Here is a 21,720-nt window from a genome sequence, read left to right as displayed (position 1 = left end):
AAGAACAACATCGCCGTGAGGGCTTTAAAGATAGAGAAAGGACGGTTAGTGGCCAAACTGTGTCGGGCCGAAAAGAAGCTTTTCGAACACAAGACTGAACAAAGCCTCAGAGAATGGTCACCCGCAGACAATGGCCATTCCATTAAACTCGGTCAGGAGAAAGACCTGGAGATACTACACCTCCAAGAGAGGATCGAGCAGATGGACGCCGAGCACCAGGAAACGAAGGAACTGCTGTCCTTTGCTTTGGGAGGAGCAGAACCAATTGACAGAATGCCTCAGGGAGCAAGAGGAGTACATCAAGGAACTCCGAGAAAGGCCAGAGCTTCAGGAGGAACTCGGCCAGTCGACCGAAACCTTCAGAAGCCATGACGTCTTACCCGCATCCGTGGAGGACAAAGACATGCGTCTCCCATCCACGACCGACCAACACCCTCCTGTGGACCAAGACCCGGAGCGCCTCACACGACAGAGTCGCGCTGTCCCTCTGGTTGACCCTAAAGTCCTAGAGGAGATTGAAGAACTCGAGTGTGAGGTCTTTCAGCTCAACAGGTTAAAAGATGATCTCGAGGAGGAGATACAAGAACAACAGAAGATCATTCACAACCAGCAGCAGGGGAAGAGAGCACTGCTTCAGTCCTTACAGGAGCAGAAGGAGAAGGTGGACCGTCTTCAACACCGGCAGGAGGAGATGAACACCGAACGCGCTCAGCTCCTCGCAGCCAAAGACGAGATGATTCGGAATCTGCAAGTCACGCTAGAAGAGCTGAGAGCCCAGCTGCCCGACAAAAGCCCGCACATTCCGAGAGAACCCTGTGAGGATGAGGAGGTGCGAGCAAGCCAGCCTCTCCCCAGAGAGAACGCAGGCGAAGAGCGTGATCCATCTCAAGCTGAAATTCAAAGGTTAGTCCAAGGAATCAAAGCACAGGACCCGGAGACGAAGCTTCTCACTGAAGAGAACGTCCGGCTGACCGCGCAAGTGGATCGGCTCTCCAAAGAGGAGATCGGGAAACTCACTCGGATCATCCAGCAAAAGGATGTGGAGATTCAGGGTCTTTCCAGCAGAATCTCGGCGGCTTCTCACAGCCAGAACAGGCACGTGGAACAGCTTCAGGAGCAGTTGCAAGAGTGTGCTTTGAAAAGCCAACAGATCTTGGCCATCCTGAACGAGAAGATGAGGGAGAAGAGCCATCTGGAAAGGGACGATCACGAAAGGACCCATCGACTTGCTGCCAAGGAAGCAGACCTCCAGAGGGCGCAAGAGGAAAATCAGAACCTGTCCACCGGAGGGGAAAGCAGCGGCCAGGAGGTGTGTACAGAAAGGATTCGGGACTTGTCACACGTGATTCGAGAAAAAGACCTGGAGGTGGCTGCGTTGAGTCAGATATGCCAGACCTTACTGAGGATCCTGCAAACACCCAGCCCTGGTCATGGGGTTCGAGGAGGTCGAATCGATCAGTTCCAGCAGCTTCTCCAGGAAACGGACACGTTAACACAGCGAGTGAAGATCATGGAGGAGTGGAAAGAGCAGGGTGCTGACCACCGTCCAAAATCTGAAGCGTGAGTCCCCCCAGCTTCAGACACATCTGCGACAACTGCAGGCGTGGGCGTGCCCCCAACAGCGAGAGACGTCCTGAAACCGCAGACAGCCTCTCTGGACCAGATCCAAACTGACCAGGGACATGAAATAAACTTCCACGAGCTAGAGAAGGAACTGGCCCAACTTCAGCTCCGCATCGGGGAGCTCTGCGATGCCAAGGACCTCCTTTTAGGGAACCTGGATGTGATTTTCCTCCAGACCTCCAGCGACTCCCGGAAGGCCGTGAAATCTGACCCCGTGAGGGAGGCCTCTCAGGTGATCAGAGAGGAGGCAGAAGAGCTCCGAAAATCAGGGCGAGGAAAAGAGACAAGGATCCGAACCCTCCAGGAAGATCAGCAGAGATGGATTGCTTCAGGGGCTGCCACGGGGGAAGGAGGAGAAGGCAAAGCACGGGAACACAGCGAGGCCGATTCCCACACGGAACGGCCGACGGAGAAAAAACCGGCCCCTTCTGCAAAACTCCCTTCGGGCTCAGGAGCTCCGAACCCAAGCGGCAAGTGAGGAGCTGCTTTCCTTACAGGAGAAGCTCTGTGGCCAGCTGAGTGAGAACGAGCTGCTGAGGCAGGCGGTCACCAATCTGAAGGAGAGGATGGCAGATTTCGAAATGGACGCGTGTCGGCTGAGAGAGGAAAAAACGCCGAGATCGTGGAACGATCTAGAGAACAGGAAATGGAGAATCGGGCGTTGCAAGAGACCAATCGGCTGCTGTCAGTGACGCAGAGAGAGGAGGCATCCCAGCATGCTGCGATGAGAGAGAAGGCCCTGGCCTTGGAGCAACTGCTGCGAGAGAAAGAGGAGGGCGAGACCGGGGAACTGAACCGGCTCGCCGCCGCCGTTCGGTCCACGCAGGAAAAGGCAGCTGCGTGCCAGCGGGAGAGAGATGACGTCGTGTTGGCACTGACACAGAAAGAAACGGAAACCCGCGCCCTCCAGAAGGAGGTTCACCAGCTACGAGAGAGAGAGCTGCGCCTCACCCAGGAGCTGGAGAGAGGGCGGCAGCTCGCGGCAGAAGCCCAAGATTCTCGTCGCCGGGAAGCTTTGGCCTCGGAGGACCGAGTGGCTCAGCTGAGAGAGGAAGTGACGGTCTTGCAGGGAAAACTCGTTTGGTCTTCCGCTGCCATGCAAAAGGCCAGCCACGGAGCCAGGCTGCAGGTAGAGTCGCTGCGGGAGCAGCTGCACGTGGTCACCCAGCAGAAGGAGGAAGCTGTGCTCCGGCTTGCCGCCTCCCAGGAGGAGGGAAGGCACTGTGATCAGACCCTAGCGAGCCTGAAGCTGGAACTGGCCGAATGGATGGAAAAGGCAGACGCCCTAGAAGGAAACCTGAAGTCCTTACAGGGACGTTTGCATCAAACCAATGCCGACTTGGAGGAGAAGGAGGACCGACTCCAAGAGTTCAAGAAACAGAACGAGGGTCCAGCAGGAAATCCTGGAGGACACACAGAGGAAACTGATGACCTTAGTCAGTCAGTCCGAAGGAATGGCGGACAAAGCCCTCCTAAGGAGACTCTTCGTGGGAGCTTTCCAGGCAGCTGATGCGGAACGGCAGGAAGCGTTGAGCTTGATGGCAAGCACGCTGGGGATCCGAGAAGACCAGCTGCGGCAGCTGCGCAGCCGGGAGCCCGCGGGTGTGCCCAGCGGGGGGACTGGGGGGCCTGGATCCAGAAGCGCCCCCAACACCCCTGCGAAACCAAATCACCAAGCCGTGGCCAATCGTTCCTTTTCAGACCTTTTTGTCCAGTTTCTAGAAGCGGAATCTCATTCAGCTTTTCCACCGCCAAAACCCTCTGCTCGTGTCGTGAAGCCCCCAGATTCAGGAGGCAGGGGAAAGCCGCCTAAGAAACAAGGCCCATCACGACGGAACGCTACCCTGGCATCCACACCCGGAAAAAAGGAGGTCAAGCCCCGCACCACAGCTGTGTCTCTTATTAATCCACCTGGACCGCAAATGGATGGATCGGAGCACCTTCTTCTAAATGCTGTCACTGACGCTTTACCCGTGTACACGCCGCATATACTATCACCTGCCCAGAAGGTTGGAAAGGCGGCCAAAGACCTCTCAAAGAAATAGACGATTGTGAGCCAGAGTGACACCACGCTTTGAAGATCCCAAGTCACTCTGTGTGTCTACCTTATCTCCTAATGTTCTTTTTCAAAATGCCAACTGTTTCACGGTTTTGCTTTCAGCCGAAGAAACATCTTTCTTTTATGACTTAACAAAAAAGGGGTCTCTCAATGACTGCAGAAGTATTCGCCAAAGTGAAAACACCGGTGACTTCTTTTGTATGTTTTAAGATCTTATTTATCTTTTCGACAGAAATTGAGGGCACACGTACAGGGGGAGCACCAGAGGGAGAGAGAGAAGCAGGCTCTCCACGGACCAGGGATCCTGACCTGTGACCTGATCCTAGGACCCCGGGATCATGACATGAGCCAAAGACAGTTAACAGACTGAGCCACCCAGGTGCCACAGCAGTGGTGACGTTCGTAGGACAGTCGACACTGATGGCCTTGGAAGCTGTGGTCTGTAATGCTGGAAGGCTTACACAAGGGCCAAGCGTCTATGGATACCTTATGCAGAGAACACATCAACTTGTTTCAGTGTTCCAAAGGTATCAGATACACGACCACACGATCCTTGTATGGGAAACGAGGTGACTAGCACGAAAGTACACGATGAAGAGGAGGTTTAAAAAAAAAAAAAAAAAAAGTTTGCTTTCCCCAGGTAAGTCTCATTTCTCTTAATTTTTTATTTTCTAATTTTTAAAAATCATTTCCTTTTCTGTTGTCTGCAAAAGCACGCTATGGCTAACCTGAATTCTCTCGGGCCTTATGTAGGTCGGCCTGCGTGGGACTATACTACTTATTCTCTGACTTGCTCCCCCCCTCCCCCCCAACCCCCCCAAATCACTCTGCCTTAGAGACCATTTTTGAAATGGGAATGAATTCCATCTTATTCTTAAATGGAAAACCCAGCGGCTTATGGTTCTGCCCTAAGTTCCAGAAGTAGCTCCTCTTGATCATCCTTTAAGCGGTTTTTAACTGCAAGGTCCATGGTCGACTCCCTTGTTCATTTCTTCAGAAGCCCCTTCAAATCTTCATTGGCTGGATCATGGCGCAGGCTGTCAGGGAACTGGAGCTTACTTGGGAAGAAACTGTGCCTGGTCCCCGTGCTAAGGAGGGCTTGTTGGCCAGGGGATCCGATCTGGGGGAGCAGAGTGGGAAGGGAACTTGGGGTGAGGGCCATCCGAGGCCCTCCAAAGTTACCGGATGCCAAGACAACACTTCCTATTGAACCTTCATCTCAGGCTTTCCATCAGAACGGACTCTGATATATGGACATCCATTTCCTGCTGAGACTCTTAAGGCGTAGGACAGGTGCTTCTCTAGGATGTGAAGCTGTCATGTGACCAGGAGGGAGACGTGGTCATCAAATCCAAAATGTAGTAACTTCCATTGGTGTTCACGCAGTTGATCCCAAGGGAATCGCTGGGTGGCCAAGGGGTAGAAGGAAGAGCGGACGTCCTCCGGCACCATGGAATCTGGCAATGCACTGTGGACAGAAGCCCCCACCTCCACCTGCAGGTAGGATATGCAGACTTGGGCTTCAGCCTGGAGCAGGAAGGCCTTGGGAACTATATTCAGCTGCTGGTGGTGGTGGTGGTGGGTGGGGGGGGGGGGGTCCCCATGACCCAGAGAAGAATGGACAGCTGGAGGGGAAGGCTCAGAGTCTGTGAGAGATGCTGTTTCCGGGAGAGCCCAGTGCATGGCCAGCAACTGCTGCTCTCATGGTCTCTCACCAGGGCCGAGGAGGGCCGTTTCTTGCTTTGGGAGCCCATGGACGATTGACAGACAGCATGGACAGAGAGTCCAGGGACTCCAGGAAGCAGGAGAGGAGGCTGCTACAGCCTTTTGACCCGGGCACGAACAGCTGGTTTTTTTCTCAAGCTTTTTGTTTTTGTAGTTGAGAGAGCGCCCTGGCTGGAAAAGGGGGTGAAAGGGAGAGGGAGAAGCGGGCTCCCCGCCGAGCAGGGAACCCCCTGCCAGGCCCCATCTCAGGATCCCGAGACCAGGACCTGAGACAAAGGCAGACGCTTCACCAACTGAGCCACCCAGTCACCCCCAACAGGTCAATTTTGCTTGCACAGATCCGAGAGCCTTCTGTTGAGGGGAGACCCTCCCCCCTCAGCGTGGGCTCGTTAACAAGGAACAGCTGAAATGGGTTTCTGTAAAACTGATAAACAAGGAATAGGTTGCCTCCGGTACCCAAAAAGTACGGAAAGATGTTGGACTTGTATGCCCTTTTTTCTTTGTAAGGATTTTACTTAGGGACTTGACAGATCACGAGAGAGAGAAAGACACAGAGAGAGAGAGAGACAAAGGGCTGGTAGGGGCAGAGGGAGAGGGAGAAGCAGGCTTCCTGCCGACCAGGGAGCCTGATGCGAGGCTTGTTGCCAGGACCCTGAGATCGGGATCTGGGCCCAAGGCAGACCCTTGACTGACAGACAGAGCCACCCCTGCAGGTCCTCAACAAGTGTGTCCAACAAATAGCCTCACAGTAGGATCTCCTGGATGGGATGTCCCATCTGTATTCCCGGAGAAAGACGAATGCGCTAAGATCCTGCCCACAAAGTTTGCCTGTTTTAGAGCAGAGCGGTTTGGGTGCCCCGCGCGTAACAAGGTAAATCCTGTCTCCTTCAAGGTCAAGGCACATGCGACCGAGAGGCACTGAACAGAACATACTGGCCAAATGTATTAGAGCAAAATATTCACCATCGTTAAATCTGTGGGGCTCCCTCATGGCTTTTTCAACGACTTAACCTCAAAGAGAAAGCAAGAGCAAAAGCTAGCAAAGGAGCCGGGGCCCGGGGTGGTGGCAGGGACAGAAAGGCAGAGGCGGAGAAAATCCCAAGCGGACTCCACCCTGAGCACGCAGCCCGACATGGGACCCTAGCCCATGACCCTGAGATCCTGACCTGAGCCAAAAGCTCAACCCACTGAGCCCCCCAGCTGTCTCCGGTGTTTTCAGGGTACAGGGGTTTGTTTTTTTATCAGGGATGGTAAGACAAGCAGATATACAAGGAACTCTCACAACGCAAGAAGCGTTCATCGACTCCCTGATCCCGAGAGAGGAGGTCCTGAGAGCCATGGAGGGCCACCCAGGGAAGCACCAGGGGCGGTCAGGAGAAAGAGGGAGTGAAGGGACAGACGACACGGGCAAGACCCTTTACTGTGGTTTCCATGGCAAGGGGCAGGTGAATCCGGCTAAGCACATTTAAGACTGCCTAGTCGGTGTCATGTCAGTGGGTTCCGGGACACAGTGGTGTCTGTCTGGAGTAGTCTGTCCCTGCCCCTGGGGTGATCAGGGCAGGGGATAGTGGCCCAGAGTGAGAGTTTCTTACAAGAGGTGGTTGGGGGTAAAGGCTCCAAATTGGTTGCTTTACATGTGAAAGCTCTGCCTGTAGGCAAGCTGCTGACCATCTCTAGGAATTAAGTAAGCCTGCCAGGGAAAGTCCCTCCAAAGTCAGCAAGGCCCGAGATGTCAAAGCAGTAAAGACAGAAGGCAGAATCTACGGTTATTATACTCGCTATAAACAGAACGTGCATTAAGTCCGTGAAGGTTAGCCAACCGGTGCATCTTGGCAACATTACACTTCATTCAGAACCTACGCTGTAGAGGCACAGAAGGCAATCGGCCTCCTTGGAATTTTGCCAATTAAATTATGTTAGTGAACTTGTGATTTCCTTTTTACTTTTTACTGGTTAGAGATTTGATGTATTCATTTAAGAGAGCGAGAGAGAGAGAGAGAGAGAGAGAGAGCGAGCGAGCAAGCAAGTGGGACAGAGCAGGACCCAGGGGGAGCAGCAGGGAGAGGCAGAGGGAGAAGCAGACTGACTCCTTGCCCAGCAGGGAGCTTGACACGGGGCTCTATTCCAGGATCCCGGGATCAAGACCTGAACTGATGTCAGGTGATTAACCATGTGAGCCACCCGGGTGCCCTTGTAAATGTTGGATCTACAACCGGGTCAAATTCTGAACCTACGATGAATTAGTTCGTGGGGGCCCCGGGGGGTCCCCCCTACCTCCTGTATGCAGTTTTCTCTCTCCCACTCCTCCTTTGCTCGGGTTTGTGTCTTCCTGGATATACTGGGGGTGGGGTGGGGGGGAGTGTCTTTTGCCCTGCTCCTCGTTCTCGGTTTTTTCTTCCAGAGAGTCTCAAATCAGCATCATCAGCCTTGGGGCTTCTGTCGCGGCGAGGGGGTGTATGGTCTCACGCCTCCTGGCGGAAGTCGAGGTGGGACCGCATCCCCTCAGTGTGCCATTCTTACATTTCCCTGCGTCGGGGCCTCCCTCCTCCGTTGCACCCACAACACAGAGGGTCACCCCCAGGGCTGTGCTTGGGGTGTGCTTTCCCCCATAGGATCCGGACGTCCGCATCCATCACTGGCCCAACACCCAGTCCCTGGAACTGAAGCACACCAGTCAGCATGTCCTGCGGTTGCCAACCTCAGGGGGGAGCCCTGGAGACCAATACAGGCCACATGCAGGTCACATGGGTGACAGCTCCCCCCAAGATCCAGTCCATTCTCCTTCATTCTCACCTTGTTGGCAAGGAGGGGACCTTAGTTTGGAAACGGATGGCGACCTCCATGTGAGATAACAGAACACGGGCCAACACACAAGCTGGCCGGCGATGGCCAGTTCCCTCCCAGATCGTGACTGTCACCTCTGAAGCCAGTTAGTTAGCGAAGGAGCAGGTCAAGCTGACCCCCGCGTCCTCAGTTAACATACGGACACCGTGCCTGTGATGCTGCCGCTTGTTTTAATCACCATCTCCTCAGGTCCCCGATGAGAGAGAGATTCCTGCTCCAGACTTGTGGGATGCCCTGACACCCGACACGGGTGACTGACCAACAGTTTACTCGTCACATACCCTCACGCTTCAGGGGAGGAGGATACCACACACCGTGCAGGACGACACAGACGTCGCGCTTGAGAACAGAGAGAACCAGCAGCAGGGCCTTCGAAGGCAAGACTTGCTTCTCGAAACAAGAGGGTGTGGCAAGTCCTGGTTCCCATGGGAGGGGGTGAGTGGCTGGCCTGAAGAATTCAGTGGGCTTCTAGGGAACCGAACGCTGCTCCCCCCCCCCCAAACCAACAGGCACTATGGCTAGTCCCTGGGATGAGAAGGGTGTTTGGGGAAGAGACCTCCCCTGTGAGGGAAGAGGGAGAGGAGAACGTGCAGGATGCCATTCGGGTCCCCTCCTTGGTCTTCCGCGTGTCAACACAGCCCCTGACACGGAATCTTCATTGCAGGACTTATGCCCCAAGAGGGTACGACAAAACGCTTCTAGAACTAACAACGGAACTTCACAGAGAAAACAGTATACGGGCTAAACACAGAAAGGTAAGCTGTATTCCTCTGTGCCGGCAACGAATATGGAGGCTCCACAATCCAACACACCTTCGCAAAGAAACTACTTCGTACAAAGAAACTACTTCGGGATCAATCTAACAGTGCCTGTCCAGGCATCCCATGCTGAAAGCTATTTAGCACTGGTACAGGAAGTCCAAGATAGAAATAAAATGGAAGAGATACACCACGGTCGTGATCTGGAAGACTAGGCATCGTCACGATGTCAATTCTCCCCAGACTGATAGAGAGAGACTTAACGCCATTTCTATCAAAATCCTGTCAGCTTCGTTTGTTTTCGTAGAGATAGACAAAAATATTCTAAAATCTATGTGGAAGGAGAAAGGAATCAGAGTAGTTTCAAAACCGGTTTTGAAAAGAAGAGTAATTTGGGAACACAGTCTTTAGAGTTTCAGAACTTAGTAGTAGTTGTAACAAGGAAGCCCGTGTTGGTATTGGCAGGAGGACAGTCCCACAGAACAAAGACTCCAGAAACAGTCCCCACAAATATGCCCATCTGAGTTTTGAAAAGGGTGCTGAAGCAATTCCATTCCAGGCAGCTCGGTTTGGTGCCGACCACAGCCATCTAGAGCTTGTGAGGAGCTCAGAGAGGCCACCCTCAGAACACAGCAGCAGCAGAGGAGGAGGACGGTGGTGTGACCGAGGTCCTGCCAGGTGGGAATGGGAGAGAGACTGTGTGCCCAGGGTTGTGTGGGCGGGGCCCAAAGACCTATCCGGCGGGCGATGCCTTCCGAAGGCCGGGGGGGCAGGGAAAACTGTCCATTCAGCGTGTGGGCCCGGCACCCAGGAGCGGGCAGGTGGTTAGGATAGCTGACGGGCGGGGCACTGAGACACTTGAGCTGAGTCTGAGCAAAAGCACCTCCCGTGTTCCAGGCTTCTGTGAGGCTTGCTGCTTGTCTGGCGTCTCAAGACCCCACAACCTTGTCCCGGTGGGCGTAGCACCTCACAACCTCCAGACCCACGGCCACCGGTCTGGGGACACCCCTTTCCCGCTCCTGTACTTCGTCCTCAAGGTCGGCGCGGAGGACCAAGAAGTGAGCAGCCCTTGGGAAGATGCTCCTCTGCACGGAGGTACCTGTAGGGCATGATGTCAGGGCCCCGTGTCTCCGGGGGGGCTGGGGCCTCGCTGGGAGGCGGGCCTGTGTCTCAGGAGTACACCGGTTTGCCAAAAGGTAGCCGTCAGCTTGTGTGCCCCTCCTTTCGCAGCTGAGAGGAGCCCAGAACGGGGCCTCGTTGATGGAGCTGCTAACTATGTGGGGGGCCTGGAGACAGCGCGAGCGGAAATGCGGCCGAACCGGGCAGATGAGGTTTCAGCCTTGCTGGGGCTCAAGTCCTGCTAGAAGAGACCGACTTGAAGCCCGTAAGTGGAGTGTTGATGGGGGAGGAGTTCCGTTCTCCTTCTCGAGTAGGTTACGTTCCACGAGGGGTTGTCAGGATCCCCACCGTGCACCTGAGATCAGGCCAGTCAGGGGTCCGTGGGGGTGTGTGTGTGTGTGTGTGTGTGTGTGTGTGTGTGTGTGTGCGTGTGTGTGTGTGTGTGTGCAGGGGGAATGGCCTTCCTTTTGGGCGCGTTGTGGGTATCAGTGATTGGAACCCATGATGAACAGGACTGACAGGATGCGTGAGGGACTCACCCCCTGGCTGGCCAAGACAGGAAGGAAATAACGACCCGTGAAATTCGTCATTACTGTTCTGCATTGAGTGCTGGGAAGTACAGGGTGCGTTAGAGTTTGTAATTTGCTGAGTAATGTTTAAGCGGAGACCAGGAGGCTAAGAAATCAAGGCGGATGTGGGAAGGTGTTCCGTTAGGGCCGGGAAGGATGTGTAGTGTTGAAGGAATTGACAGAATGTCCTTGAAGCTGGGGCCACGTGGGGACCGTGGGGTGGGGAAAACCAACGTTTGGGGTGACGACTTGTCGTTTTTGTAGGGTCTTGGAAACGAATCATAGTGATTTAAAACATGGGGTCCAGACCCCAAGCAGTTCCTACCTCTGCCTCTTATGAGCCGTGTAGCTAAAGCATTGTGCGTCTCCGTTCCCTGATGGGACGAATGGGGATGATGATAATCCCACGTCACAGAGGACTGTAAAGACGAAGTGAAATTTAACATTAACAAAACACTTAGCGCCATGTCTGACACGCAGGAGGTTGTCAGTGGTGGCTAGTTCAAGACGTCAAGAAATACACAGATAAGTTTTGAAGACGTGGGGACAGTCTGTGGTGACGTTTGTGAACATACGTGGACTCCACGCAACTTCATTTCTTCTCCAGCTTTCAGATGCTCTTGACCACATGTGTCACACTGTTGAATGAGAAAGAATTTTTCTCAAATGGACAGTTACTTGTCCAGAGAGTCTGCAGCGCCACTGAAATGACGAGAGGGAAATAAAAGGCTTTGCCGTACCGTGTCCCAATTAGCTGTGCTTCAAATGTCCTGATAAATTGATTTAGTTCGTATTTGTGGGTAACCGTTTGTGCGAACTTGCTTCAAGTCAATGGACTCTAGAGCCATTGAGACACAGAATACGGACAGAGAAGTAGTATGGCTAGAGCTTGGCTAGAGCTTGGACTCTCTATGGGATAGGTGTTTTGTTCTGTTTCGTTTTTGTTTTCAGGTAGGAAACATCTTTATTATTGGCCTTGACTCATTCATCATACAGTGTCCAACGTGGATTCCGTATCCTGACAACCTGCCTGGCGCATTACTCCGCTGGCCGCTCTGGTCCAGACGTCAGGCCGTCCCCCGAGGGAAAGCCAACCCCACCGGCCTCAAAAGTTCATGCTTGGGGTGCTGAGCGCCAGCCTGTCCCAGGAATGGGCCCCTTGGTTCCTGGCCCTCTACTCCGGCCAGCAGTTCTGGGGAGGCCGAGGCTGGAGCCCGACACTCTCCTCGGTTTCGGGATCGTTTAAGAAAACCGAGGAGACAAACGTTTCACCGTCTTTAAAAACACAGGAGTCTGAGGAGAGAAGCCAAGGTCCGTCGCTTGGGAGCTCCGTGGGAGGACGAAGCATCCGTGTCCCTTGCCGCCGACCCACGCTGCGCCGCCTCCTTATGCCCACGCGGAAGCCCATTTTCAGGCGGCGGTATTGGCACAGGTGGTGCTGGCCGACCTGGCAGCGACGGTCGGAGCCGCGGTGTGTAGCCGGGGTAGCTGCGGTTGCTGTGGATGCCTCCGCTGGAAGCAGCTCTCGTGGCCCTCGCAGGGGAAGACGCTGTAGCGCTTGCCGCTCGACATGTGCCCACACCCCATGCAGTCCACCTGCAGCTCCGGCTTCGCCAGGCTCGGAGTCGCTGGCAGCGCCCGGGGCTGAGGCCCAGGAAGCTGCTGGAGGCCTGCAAGGCCCCGTGGCCAGCACTTCGCGAGCTGCCGCCCCCTCTGTGGCCGCACCTTCCCTGCCTGGGCCTCAGGCGGGGGGCCCCAGACTCGCTGGCCTTTGCCACCTCGCCACCCACCCTGGGAGCCGGCCTCGTGCTGCAGCCGCTTTTCTCTGGGATAGTTTTTATCATTTCTCTGCTCTCCTCTGTCTCAGTCTCCGACGCCTTCCTGCGTCTGCAGCCCACACATTGTCGGGGAAGTTTGGGTTTGGAATGGCAGACTAAATAGTGGTTCCCAACCCAGTGCTAACCAGCAAAGCATGAAGGACTTTTGGCGTTTTTTGCCTTTTTTTTTTTTTTTTTTTTTTTTTAATATATTTTTTCATTGGACAGTGAGAGATCACAAGTAGGCAGAGAGGCAGGCAGAGAGAGGGGGAAGCAGGCTCCTTGCTGAGCAGAGAGTCCGATGCAGAGCTGGATCCCAGGACCCTGAGATATTGACCTGAGCCGAAAGCAGAGGCCTTAACCCACTGAGCCACCCAGGCGCCCCCTGTGGCCATTTTTTTTTTTAAAGAAAAGACAGATGCTTATGTCCGACTCTCGACTCAGGGAGTCAGAGCCCTCTGGGATAGGCCCCAGGGTATAAGGACCAAGCATGTTTACCATCTAGATGCATTTCACGGCAGCTTTTTTGGCACTGGGCTTTCCATTATCTGGAAAAACATTCAGCGAGATTGGGAGAACCCAAGAAACTAACGTTTGATGACATTTAGCAGGGCTCTGCCCTTCAGGGTCTGGGATATCGTGAGCTACATGTTTGGTGTAACGTGTTACACACCCTTAGGTCTTGTCAGAAAGGGATGGATTGGGGCGCCTGGGTGGCTCCGTAGGTTAAAGCCTCTGCCTTCGGCGCACGTCATGATCCCAGGGTCCTGGGATGGAGCCCCGCATCGGGCTCTCGGCTCAGCAGGGAGCCTGCTTCCTCCTCTCTCTGCCTGTCTCTCTGCCTACTTGTGATCTCTCTCTGGGAAAAAAAATATATATATATTAAACCTTTAAAAAACAAAATAAATTAAAAAAATTTTAAAACGTTACGGACTGTTTTTTCTTTTGCTTGGTTTTGTACATCAATTTTATGTATTTAACAGAGAACGAGCCAGACAGCATAAGCAGGGGGGACAGCAGGGGGAGAGGGAGAAGCAGGCTCCCCACTGAGCAGGGAGCCCAACAAGAGGCTGGATCCCAGGACCCTGAGATCAGGACCAGGACCAGGACCTGAGCTGATCCCAAGAGTCGGACTCTGAGCCAAACCGAGCCACCCAGGCACCCTTACAGGAAAATAAATGGCCAGGCTAACGAAAGAGCAGGGACAAAGTGAGGCCTGTCATTAGAAGAGGCAGGTGAGACCTGTTCACCAACGGCAAGGTACGCGTCGTCTTCTCACTCAGGACTGAACAGATACAGAGAGTCAACATATTTGTGAGATAATCAGATCAATCTGAACTGTGACTTGACATGTCACGCTACTGAGAAATTATTTTGAAATGTTTAAAGAGTGACGATACTTTTGTGGGTCTATCTATGTGTGTGTCGCACAAGGGCAGTTTTGTTCCCTGGGAGATGTGTGGCCACGTCTAGGACACATTCGGTGGTCAGAAGCAGGAGTGAGGAAGACACTCTCTGCCTCTGGTGTGTGGAGACCAGGGGTGCTGCTAAGCATCCTAGTAAGCTCAGGACAGGGCCCTCAGCCAAGAACGATGGGGCCCAAGATGTGGGGAACGCCAAGATTGGGAAACCCTGTTCTGGAGACACATGTTGAAGTGGCTGTGCGTCAAATGACAGGATGAAGATATTTGCTTCAAGGGGCACCCGGGTGGCTCAGTGGGTTGAGCCGCTGCCTTCGGCTCAGATCATGATTCCAGGGTCCTGGGATTGAGCCCTGCAGGGGGCTCTCTGCTCAGCACGGAGCCTGCTTCCCCCCCCCCCTTCTCTCTCTGCCTGCCTCTCTGCCTACCTGTGATCTGTCAAATAAATAAATAAAATCTTTAATTAAGAAAAATAAAAAAGAAGAGATTTATTCAACATAGGCCTAAATTGATTAACAACGTCAATGTCCAACAACATGTGAATGAAGAAACAGACTGAGTATTATCCATACAAGGCAATGCTACACACCGGTAAAGAAAGAATCAACTACTGATCAATGCAACAAACATGCACGACTTAAACACACTGTCTCCCCAAAAGCAGCTAAAACAGTATGCACAATAGGATTCTATGCAAATGAAATTCTATTGAGAAATTCTGTCCTATACAGTGAGAGAAAGCAGCCTGTGGTTGGCAAAGAGAAGGGTAATGGTGGGGTAAAGGAGTGGGAAGGAGCATGAGGAAAACTTTCTGGAGTCCTGGAAATGTTTTCATCTGACCATGCTGGTCGTGGTTCTAAAAATGCATACAGTTGTCAAAACGAAAATTATGCATGTACACCTGAAACTCATGTAACACTGCACATCAAATATACTAAAAAATAAAAACAAAAAGCCATACACTTAAAATACACACACTGTACACGATTTCCCTAATCACACTGACTGTAACAAGTATCAAGAGAAGAATCCCACTCATAACTACATTAGAAGGAGTAAAACACCTACGAACAAATGTAACCAAGCAAGTGAAAGACCTGCACGAAACTGAAAAGATGCAATTAATGCAAGGATATCCCGTGTTCATGTATGAATGAGTATTATTAAAATGTCCATACTATCCAAATCAACCTACAGAATTCAACGCTATCCCAGCATTTTTCGCAGAAAAAGAACAAACAATCTTAAAATTTGTATGAAACCGCAAAACACCCCAAATAGCAAAACAAAAAACAAAAAACAAAAAAACCAGGAGGCACCGCCTTTCCCAATTTTAAACTGTTACCACGAAGATACAGAAATCAAACGAAATGGCATCGGCATGAAAACAAATACACAGATCAATGAGACAGAGGAGAGTTCAGAAATAAACATACATATATGTATAGATATATATGGGTTTAATCACATATAATAAGAAAGCCAAGAATATGCAATAAGGAAACAAAAGAGTAACCTCCATCAATAGTGCTGGGAAAACAGGACAGCCACATGCAAAAGAATGAAACTGGACCACTACCTTACACCACAAACAAAAATTAAATAAAAATGGACTAAAGACGTGAATGTAAGACCAGAAACCATAAAACTCCTAGAAGAAAACATTGTCAAGTAAGCTACTTGACTGAGGTCTTGCTGACAATTTTTTGATTTGGCAACAAAAGCAAAAGCAAACAACTCAGACTAAATCAAATTAAACAACTTCTGCACAGCAAAGAAAAAAACAAAACGAAAAGGCAGCCTGGTGAATAGGGGAGAGTATTTATATATCGTATATCTGATGAGAGATTAACATCCAGTATCTATACAACAGATATTGTATAGATGTAAGACATACATCTATATCTTATACAACTCGACAGCAAAATCTAGTTTGATTTAAAAATGCCCAGAGGATCTGAGGAGACATTTTTCCAAAGGAGACCTACAGATGGCCAACAGACACATTAAAAAAAAAAAAAATGCTCAACATCACAAGTCATCAGGGAAATGCCAATCAAAACCATCGTGAGTTCTATCACCTCACACCCGTTAGAATGGCTACTATCAAAAAGACTAGAAGACTAGACTAGAAGACGAGACGTGACAACTGCTGGCAAGGAGGGGAAGAAAAGGGAACCCTTGTGCACTGCTGGTAGAATGGATATGATGTAACCACCACGGAAAACAGTATCCTCACAAAGCTCAAAGTAGAACTACCACAGGATCAAGCAATTCAACTTCTGGTTCTTTATCTAAAGGGAACAAACACTATCTCCAAGAGACAGCGGCCTTTCCATGTTCACTGCACCCACTGTTTACGATAACTAAGATATCTCCATCGACAGGTGCAGGGATTTTTACAAAAATCAGAGACACGTGCACATATGTGTGCATGCACATGCACTCACACACAATTGTTCAGGCATAGAAAAGAACGAAATTTTGCCATCTGTAACAACACAGATGGACCCTGAGGGCATTACACTAAGGGAAGTGAGACAGAAAAAGATACATACTGTATGATCTCACTTAAACATGGAATCTTCAAAACAAAAACAAAAGCAAAAAAGAAAAAAACAAAAACAAACCACCATGAAAAATACTATGAACTCACAAATACAGAGAGTGGATTGGTGGTTGCCAGAGGCAGGGTGTAGGGGTGGGTAAAACAGGTAAGGCAATCAAAAGGAACAAACTTCCTTCCGTTATCAAATAATTAAGGTCTGGGGATGTAATATACAGCTCCACATATGACTCTAGTTAATACGACTATATTGCATACCTGAAAGCTGAGAGTCATTTTTAAAGGTTCTTATTTAAAAAAAAAAAAAAAAAAAAAAAAAGGATGATGTTAACTAGACTTACTAGGGTGATCATTTCACAATATTGAGAAATATCAAATCATGACATACATATCTGAAACTAATATTATATGTTAATTATACTTCAATTTCAAAGAGGACACTCATTTTTTAAAAAGTACCTTGATTGGGGTGACTTATGTTTTATAGGTCTACACTTATGTCAGAACTTAATACATTATACACTGTAAATATGTACACTTTATGGGATGTCCATTCTAATTCAGTAAAACTTCGAAGAAAAAAAAAAAAAACCTAAATGGTGTCTTGAATAATTCGTTCCCTCTTCCCTTTTCCATAAATAAATTGCTACAGACAAACACTAAAAATGTAGATAACTTTAGAAAAGAAGAAACTTGAGTGAGCTGGGAAAACCACTTAAACTGAGCCTATGAAACCAACAACAAATGTCCTTTTCACGTGTGAAACAATAACTATTAGTCAAAATAAGGATCTAGATGGGAAAGCCCACGGTACCAGGAAGTTTCTGACCTAAATCTCATTCTCCGCCATCTCTTCCCCAACCAACTTCCAGCCACCAGTGATCATTTAAAAAGTCTAGACCTATATAATACTTTTGAAGGATTAAAGAATTTGGCACTCATATACATAAACTATACTTTTTTCCCCAAGGATCTGAGAGAGAGAACGCACGTGTGCGTTAACAGGAGAGGAAGAGAGAATCTCCAGCAGACTCTGTGCTGAGTGGGGAGCCTGAGGCGGGGCTGGATCAAAGGACCATGACCCGAGCTGAAGGCAGAGGCTTCAACCCACAATGTTTAAAATAAACATTTTTAAGTTGGTTCTAGGCAGACACATGGTAATGATATTACACTATACAGAGCTCTGATCAGTCATGGCTTTCAAACACTCTCTCTTTTTTTTACTAAGAACATGTTAATGGAGGAAAAACTCTTGGGAGAATTGGTGAGTTTGCAACTTACGTCTCCAGCTGCGGCAGCCTGCGAGTTGGTGTAAATCCCAAAGGGTGCAGAATCCGAGTAACTGGCGTTAAAAGCGGAAACCTGAAATAGAACGAAATTTTACTGGATGTCATTTTACCAGGGAAAACAGGGCCCAATTTCCCAAATAGACCAAAGCCTGGGACCTTCCCGGTACAAGCGAAAGAGATGAATTACGATTTCACGTAACCAGTTCTGGCAAGGGCCGCAGTGTTTTGGATGTGGGTTACTTCTTTCAAAACCATAATGGTTTTAACATTTTTCACTTAAATCTTTCTAAACCAGACTGCTCGCTTTACTTTTTTGCTGGTATTTCCTAGGTATTTTCTAACGTTCTTTGATGATTAAAGGTTAACGTCAACATTTATTTATTGTGATAACAGTATTATCACAGCGGCAGGATGGCTGAAGGGTACACACACTGTGGGCTTCAGTATCAGACAAGCCCGCTCTGTTCCCTCTGCTAGTGCTGAGGGCCCCTTTTTTTGCCAATTCACTTACACTTCTCCTACAGACGAAAGTCAAAGGGCTGGGGGAAAATGCTCAGCAGACGTGACCAGATATCCAAGGTAGCCGCAAGTTCAGCCTCAGGACTGGGTATTGCTGTCTGCAGTCTGAGCAGAGTGTTATGCTCCCTGAGGACAACAAGAATGCTCAGTGTCGTGTTTCCCAGTGTTGATGTGGACGCTTTACACAAAGATCACCTAGGCTGTTTTTAAAAGTACAGACTTTCCAGTTCCTCTAACAGATCCCCACAGATGCAATCTGGAAAGCCGCATTTCAAAAATAATTCCAGGTGATTCGTAGGCATGTTAAAGTTGGAGAACCACGGGCTTAGCCCATAGAAGGCGTAAGAAGAAATGTTCTTTAATGATTTGAAGTTTAATGACCATTTTGAGACTATCCTATTCATATCTCAAATTTCCGGCCAAATGCTCAAGTAGGAATTTCCATTAAATGACATCACTGATCAGAACTGAACTGCAGCCACCCAAAAGCATCCTTAACATTCAGAGGTAAAGAGTAGTATGAAGAAAACAGCAGCATGAGCGAGGAAAGAGGAAACATAGAGGGAATTCAAAAAGCAGCAGCTAAATGTGATAAAGGACTAATTTAAGATAACGGTTTTCAAACAATGCTCCAGGGAACACCAAGGTTCTACGGAGACAATTCCAAGGCATTCGGTGACAAGTAAACATTAAAAAATTTCCTTAAAAGGGAACATTTTTGGTTTAGCATTGCAGCTGGGAAACTGTAGGGGATGAAAAAGGTTCCTCTGCTTTAAAAAACAAAACAAAAAAAAATTGTTTTTTTTGAGAACCATCATTATACGGTACCTGGGTGGCTCAGCAGGTTAAGCCTCTGCCTTCGGCTCAGGTCATGATCCCAGGGTCCTGGGCTCAAGCCCCGTATCAGGGCTCTCTGCTTGCTAGGGAGCCTGCTTCCTCCTCTCTCTCTCTCTCTGCCTACTTGTTATCTCTACTTATCAAACAAACAAACAAACAAACAAATAAATCTTAAAGAAAAAGAAAAAGAAAACCATCATTTAAGAGAGAAAAACCCTCTAAAAGCCTGAGATACAGGAGAACCATTTTAGATTTCTAAATCAACATGACCATATATAATGAACTCTGCTCAAACCAAAAGCCTGATTTCTGGCCTGACACCCACACATACACCATACACATCTGTTTTGTGAATGAGATGCCTCCAGGAAAATCACGTTGTCCTTAAAATAATGACCGGTGCCCCTACTCCCTGCGTTCCTTTATAATAAAACTTGTGATTCCTGCCTGTATGCTAATTTATAAATCTTTTGAGCTTTTACAAAATGTAAAAAGTAAATGATCCTATAAAAAACTGTTCATCCTCCAGAGCACTTTCTTCCCTGTGAAAGAGCATGTTCCCAGGAGCGCCTGGGTGGCTCAGTGGATTAAAGCCTCTGCCTTTGGCTCAGGTCATGAGCCCCGGGAAGGAAGAAAACTCAACCAAGAAACACCTCTGTAAGAACCCAGCCTATATAAGAACATGGCACAGGGTGGCAAAAAAGGCAACCAGGTCTAGCCTTAGACCTGTCCCTAGGTATGTTGTAGTGGGCAAGGCCTTGACTGCTCTTGTCTGTAATAAAATTTAAAAATAAAATGAGACTTAAAAAAAAAAAAAAAAAAAAAGTAAAATCAGTAAAAGCAAAATAAAAGCAATACAAGTAGCTACCATGCGTGGGGGGGGGGGGGGGCGCCTGGGTGGTTCAGTGGAGTAAAGCCACTGCCTTCGCCTCAGGTCAGGATCTCAGGGTCCTGGAATCGAGCCCCGCATCGGGCTCTCTGCTGAGCAGGGAGCATGCTTCCTCTTCTCTCTCTCTGCCTGCCTCTGTGCCTACTTGTGATCTGTCAAATAAATAAAGAAAATCTTTAAAAAAAAAAAAAAGCTACCGTGTATTCAGCGCTTCTCATATGCCCACTGCTACACATCATTCTCATGAGTTCTCTTAATAATCCAGAGAAGTTATCCCTTTAAAAACACGGACCTGGGGGATGCCTGGGTGACCAAGTCCGTTAAGCTGCTGCCTTCAGCTCAGGTCATGATCCCAGGGTCCTGGGATCGAGTCCCATATCGGGCTCCTTGCTCAGCAGGGAGCCTGTTTCTCTCTCTGCCTCTGCCTGCCACAATGCCTGCTTGGGCTCTCAATCTCTCTCTCTCTCTCTCTCTCTCTGACAAATAAGTAAATAAATAAATAAAATCTTTAAAACAACGACAACAACAACAAACACCTGAGGCTCCAAGAGATCCAGAACAGCTCAGGCCTGCCTGACAGCCCGACAGTGCCATAAACGCTCCTGTACAAATTAACTCACTCACTCCTCACTACAATCCTATGAAGTCAGGACTGTTATTATTCCCATTTTTCGGATAAGGAGACAGGCACAGAGAGATTATTCAACTTGTCCAGGTCACACAGCTAAGCAGTCTACCTCCAGAGCATGGACTCCCAACCACCATGCAATTCTGCTGAAGGTCACTGAGCCAGGCATAAGAGCGAGAGCCGGGATTCAGACCCAAGCTGAGTAATTTTAAACCTCGAAAGCATACCCCTTTTTCCACTAGGGCAGAAGAGAAAAACAGGCAGCCAGTGGTGCAAACTCAGTGATCTCAGAAATCAGGAAATTTTATTCTCAAATAAAACCAAGACTGGTCTCGGACCAAAGTCCTGAAAAAGAGTTCTCAACTCTCTCACACACCCACACAGTAACAAGCAACTGGCACCGAGCGGGGGACCGTCCCATCAGATGGGACATGGACACTCGGGTTCACCGTAGTCCTCACCACTCCTGCCTGCCTTACACTGGCCGACTTGATCCATGTGCATCACTCCTGCCTCTGAAGGAATCCGAGTCGGCTACCCCTCCACCCATAGGACAGCCCAAATTCCCTTCACCAAGGTCTGACTCTACAGTAAATACAATGATAAAAGGAGAACTCAAAAAACTTCTATTAAGGCCAAGACAGAAGTTTTCAAAGACTCTGGCCGTAAGTTCGCTGGAAATCAAGAAATCAGGGATGCTGGGCACTGCCAGAATCAATGAAAAAGGAGGTATGTGAGTGGGCAGAGGCAGAAGGAAAAGAGGAAGCGGGAAAACATACTGAGGTTGCTCAGAGAGTGTCGAGCCACCACGGAAATAGAGGCAGAAAGCAAATGTCTCACGCTCCCACTTACCTGTTCATAGTTTATGAACGTGGCGGTGTCAAAACTGCTGGCTGTCCACTTGAGAAGGCTGGCCGGCTGCTCCGGAGTCATATAAACCAGCACACATTGGGTGATCAGGAGTGTTGGCAATCTTACGAGAAGAAAAAAGGCACATCCACATGTATTCATCAAACCGACTCTCTAGGGATGACTGGGTGGCTCTGTTGGGTAAGCA

At 49.6% G+C, this 21,720-nt stretch overlaps 2 long non-coding RNA genes across 4 annotated transcripts; both read left to right on the top strand.

Moving 5' to 3' along the window:
- Positions 1 to 3,016: 3,016 nt before the first annotated feature.
- LOC123389850 lies at positions 3,017 to 7,756 on the top strand. 2 transcript variants are annotated; one of them, XR_006604500.1, is made up of 4 exons: positions 3,017 to 4,322; positions 5,069 to 5,182; positions 6,056 to 6,278; positions 7,536 to 7,756. It is a non-coding gene; the product is annotated as an uncharacterized LOC123389850 (long non-coding RNA). The 2 variants fall into 2 exon arrangements; XR_006604499.1 differs by lacking the exon at positions 6,056 to 6,278.
- Positions 7,757 to 8,978: 1,222 nt separating this feature from the next.
- Positions 8,979 to 11,780, top strand: LOC123389847. 2 transcript variants are annotated; one of them, XR_006604495.1, is made up of 5 exons: positions 8,979 to 9,006; positions 9,569 to 9,687; positions 9,907 to 10,104; positions 10,240 to 10,393; positions 11,649 to 11,780. It is a non-coding gene; the product is annotated as an uncharacterized LOC123389847 (long non-coding RNA). The 2 variants fall into 2 exon arrangements; XR_006604494.1 differs by lacking the exon at positions 8,979 to 9,006 and having other exon boundaries at positions 9,193 to 9,687.
- The last annotated feature ends 9,940 nt before the right edge of the window (positions 11,781 to 21,720 follow it).

The sequence above is a fragment of the Mustela putorius genome, unplaced genomic scaffold, assembly GCF_011764305.1.
Source record: "Mustela putorius furo isolate JIRA1106 unplaced genomic scaffold, ASM1176430v1.1 tig00004039_pilon_pilon_pilon, whole genome shotgun sequence".
Lineage (NCBI taxonomy): Eukaryota > Metazoa > Chordata > Mammalia > Carnivora > Mustelidae > Mustela > Mustela putorius.
The sequence above is the reverse complement of the archived record's forward strand: the minus strand, read 5'-3'. Positions and strand labels throughout refer to the sequence as shown.